Here is a 4,194-nt window from a genome sequence, read left to right as displayed (position 1 = left end):
TAGCTTAAGCAGGAAATGATTTGTTGCACTAGGAACATGATCCAGGTGAGTTTCTGTCCACAGTTGGTTGCAACAGCCTGAGAAACCCTGACAAAAGGCCTGCTCCCACCTGCCAGCGCAGCCCCCAGATGCACACACGCCTTTTCTCCACCACCATGAGGCAAACGAAAGCCAGGATCGCCTCCATATAGACTTCTATTTTCATCCCTATTATTCCAAAGAGGCTTTGATGTCACAAAATTTTACAGTTTCTGTGAGGGATTAAGTTTGAAATGCATTATTGGCTAAAACTTTAGTCAGTTATCGGCAGTTACTGACTTCTTCAGGAAGGTCTAAGGGGGAAACATGCAGAGCAACGGGGCAAGAATTAGGGGACCCCAGTAGGACAGCAGGGAAGACTAGGAAGCCACACAGGCTCTTTTATCCCTTGCTCCTTCACCTTTCCCTTGGCTTCTGTGACCCACACCCCTCGCCACTTTTCCTTCCAACACTCTGTCTAGCCCTTATGTTTCATCTGAGATCCTTCCTTCTCTGTTCCTTAAACATCACCTTCTGAGGGCTTCCATTTTGAACCTCTATTAGTCACTTAACAAATACTTAGTGAGCATCTAGACAAAGTGCTATGCTAGGTTCTTGAGTCATTTAAAAAATGAATCAAACAGCCTCTGTCCTACATGAGTAGGTAGGTAAGGCTGAAAATTGAGTGGGAAAGGAGTGCCCCCCTCTCCCCAACTTCTGCCACCAAATTCAGAGCAGTTGCTTATCCACATCAAGAGTGAGGGCCATTGGCTCTACTCTAATTGACATTCTGCATGTCAGCTGGAATCTCCTTCACAGGCTTCCTGCCCCATGTCTCAGACTCAAGTACCAAGGTAAACCCAACTATGCCTTACTTCCCCTCTCCTGGGTTCCACTTTAAGGAATGGTGTCACTTTTCACGGCAACACCAACTTCAGAGACCTGGGCATCACCGCCATGAAGCCCTTACAGTCCCTCTCCTTTCGTATCATCTGTTCTTCTAGGGCCCCACCCCCCAGGGCAGGGAGGAGGTGAAGTGACAGACACCAGAACACTGAGGTCTCAGCAATTGGCAAGCTTTCTGGGGCAAATGGTGAAGGCCAAGGAGTTTTGATCAGGGAAGGAGACTTGTGAATTTTTTGTTATTTGTGATGATTCCCAGTGACAAGATAGGAATGAGCACTCCCTGCTTCCCTCCTTGGGAGGGGTTCCTCAGCATTTCAGCTCACCCTAAGTTTGTGCAACTTCAGGGATTACTTGTGACACTTGGGCTTCTAAACCTGCAGACCAAGCACCGAGAATCACTTTCAGGCCAGTTTCCTGCATGGCAAGTTGGGATAATGCATATTTTCTGAGATGGCAGGGAGAACTAGGGAAAATACATGCCAGTAGACTCTATGCTGGGTGTGTATGTTTCCATGCTAGGAGACCCCTGTTCTGAGACATGTCCTCCCTCCTCCCCATCCCTGGCTTGAAGTGGCCGTGTTCTTACAACACATGCTTCTGGGCACCCTTCACAAGTTTTCCTAACTCCTTGAAAGAGGATGGTGTATATCTGCAAGGTCCGCTGGGGGACTTCCCATCCTGCCCAGGACACTAGTTTGCAAGGGGAGAGAAGACATTTGCAGGAACAGAGGGGAGGCCCAGAACACAAGGCCACGTCCACAGACTGGCTAATCAATGTTTTCTTGTGTTTGTTTTTTAAGACAGGGAATACTTTACTCAAACTTATTACAGAAATGAAACTTTATAACAAAGCTTCATGTTTTGTTTTGCTTTTAAATATTTATTTATTTATACAAGAACTGGAGTACAGGCCAGATGCACAGGAGGGTGAGAATATTCACCAGAGACAGAGAGGGGAACAGAACAGGCAAACTGATGAAATACACTGCTGAGGGGAGCATCGGGCAAGGCAGGAGAGGTCTGCCATGCTATGTGGGACCCTCGCTGGCCTGCGGGGATCTAACTGGTGCTGCTGAGGCTGCAGGCAGCTTCACAGTGCAGCGCTTAACCCACTGCGCCACCAGAGGAGGCCCATTCATGTTTTAAACATAGGTCAATAATTTATGAGTGTAAATGCTGCTACATACAAATCAATTGATCAGACCACAACATTTCCATATTTAAAAAAGCTGTAAAAGGGCCTCTCTGGTGGCGCAGGCAGTTGAGCGCCGCACTGTGAAGCTTGTTGCAGCCTCTGCAGTGCCGGTTCGATCCCCCGCCGGCGTCGGAGCAACCCACATGGCAAGCAGACCTCTCCTGTCTCATCCGCTGCTCCCTCAGCAGTGTATTTCGTCAGTCTGCCTGTTCTGCTCCCCGCTCTGTCTCTGGTGAATCCTCTCACCCTCCCGCACATCTGGCCTGTACCCTGGTTCTTGTATAAAAAATAAATAAATCTTTAAAAAAAAAAAAAAAAGCTGCAAAAGCAGCACTTTTGTGACAGTAAATTTGGTGTTTCCTTCCTTTTCCCTCACTCTCTCCTTCAACAGAATCGCCTTCAAAAGAATCTCATAATCCTCCACAAGGTAAGTTGTGCCCTCACAGGCCTCAGAAAGTCCTCCTTCCTCCATGGTTTAGCCCACATACCAGTGAACAAAGGTAGGTTTGGCATACAGCAAGTTAAATGTGTGGTCCAGGTGGGCCCAGGCTTCAGCAGTGGTTGTAGTGGTGCTCAGCATGCATTCAGCTCACTACTTTGGTCAGGTCTCCAACAGATCCACAATGGGAAGCTGGTAATCAATGCCAACTTCAAAACCAATAGGGCACCAATCCACAGACTGGATGGTATGCTTGTTCTTGATGGTGGCAGTGGCAGCATTGACATCTTTGGGAACCACACCACCACAGTACAACAGACAGCAATTCATATATTTACCATGTTAAGGGTCACATTTAACCATCTGGCTGGCTCAGAGCACATACTGGTGATCTCTGCAACAGAAAGCTATTCATGGTAGGCCTTCTCAGCAGAAATAAGGGCATTTGTGGCCAGAGGGAAGTGGATGTGGGGATAGGGCACCAAGTGGGTCTAGAACTCTGTCAGATCAACATTAAGGGCTTCATCAAATCTGAGGGAAGCAATGACGGAGTACACAATCTGGCTAGTAGGGCTGTTAAGTTAGTATAGGTTGGGCACTCATCATTGAGGTTCCTATGAAGATGTCATGGAGGGCCTCATTGTCCACCATGAAGGCACAATCAGAGTTCTCAAGGGAGATGTGGGTTGTGTGGATGGATTTGTAGGCCTCAACTACATATCTTGGGTGAGGTGATGTAAATGTGGAAATCTTGGGTGGGGGGATGTAAATTGAGCATACCAGCTTGGACTTCTTGCCATAATCAACAGGGAAATGGTCCATCAGCAGAGGTGTGAGCTCTGAACAGTTCTCCCACCAAAGGCATAGAAAACCAAAAAGCCCTGAAGACCTGTGCACTGGTCAGCCAATTCCCGAATTCAGTCCAAGATAAGGCTAATGAGCTCCTTGTCAATGGTGTAGTGCCCTTGGGCATAGCTATAGGCAGCATCTTGCTTGTGACAAGCTGCTTGGGGTAGAAGAACTGGCAGTAGGTGCCAGTGAGAACTTTCATAAATGACTATGGGTTACAGAGCTACAAACACTACCCTGGGCACATGCTTGCCAGAGCCCGAATCATGGAAGAAGGTGTTAGAGGAGTCATCTCCTACCCTAATGGTCTTGTCACTGAGCATCAGGCCATCAGGCTGGATGCCATGCTCCAGGCAGTAGAGTTCCCAACAGGCATTACTGATCTGGATACCAGCCTGCAACATGGAGAGGGATGCACTCACACATGGTTGCTGCTTCATAGCTGCAGAGCAGATGGCGGACAGGAAGACAAGAGGTCGTTGCTTCTTACAGCTCGACTCTTAGGCAGTCAATGTAAGAGAACCTAGTCAATGTGTCTTTTTTTTTTAATTAAATGCAAATATTCTTTCTATAATTGTCTTCCTTGAAACAGCTGAGAGACCTGATTAATATGTGAAGGTGATGCCTGCCCCTGAGGTCCCACGGCTAAAACCTATGGACAGGCATTTCAGATAGATAAACACTCAGGTGAGCATAATAGTAATACATCGCTGTACGTGGAACACGTATCAATCAGTCAAGCAGGACATACAACTCTGTTCCATGAAAACTGCAATTGTAAAGACCT

At 47.4% G+C, this 4,194-nt stretch overlaps 1 pseudogene across 1 annotated transcript; it reads right to left on the bottom strand.

Annotated features, from left to right (window-relative positions):
• Nucleotides 1-2,913: 2,913 nt before the first annotated feature.
• On the bottom strand, nt 2,914-3,847 carry LOC311171837 (tubulin alpha-1C chain-like; annotated as a pseudogene). Its single transcript has 2 exons — nt 3,661-3,847; nt 2,914-3,561 (listed from the first exon to the last, which is right to left on the bottom strand). The product of its transcript is annotated as a tubulin alpha-1C chain-like (transcript).
• Nucleotides 3,848-4,194: the final 347 nt, after the last annotated feature.

This window comes from Talpa europaea, assembly GCF_964194135.1.
Source record: "Talpa europaea genome assembly, chromosome: 6".
NCBI lineage: Eukaryota > Metazoa > Chordata > Mammalia > Eulipotyphla > Talpidae > Talpa > Talpa europaea.
This window is presented reverse-complemented; position numbering and strand designations above follow the sequence as displayed.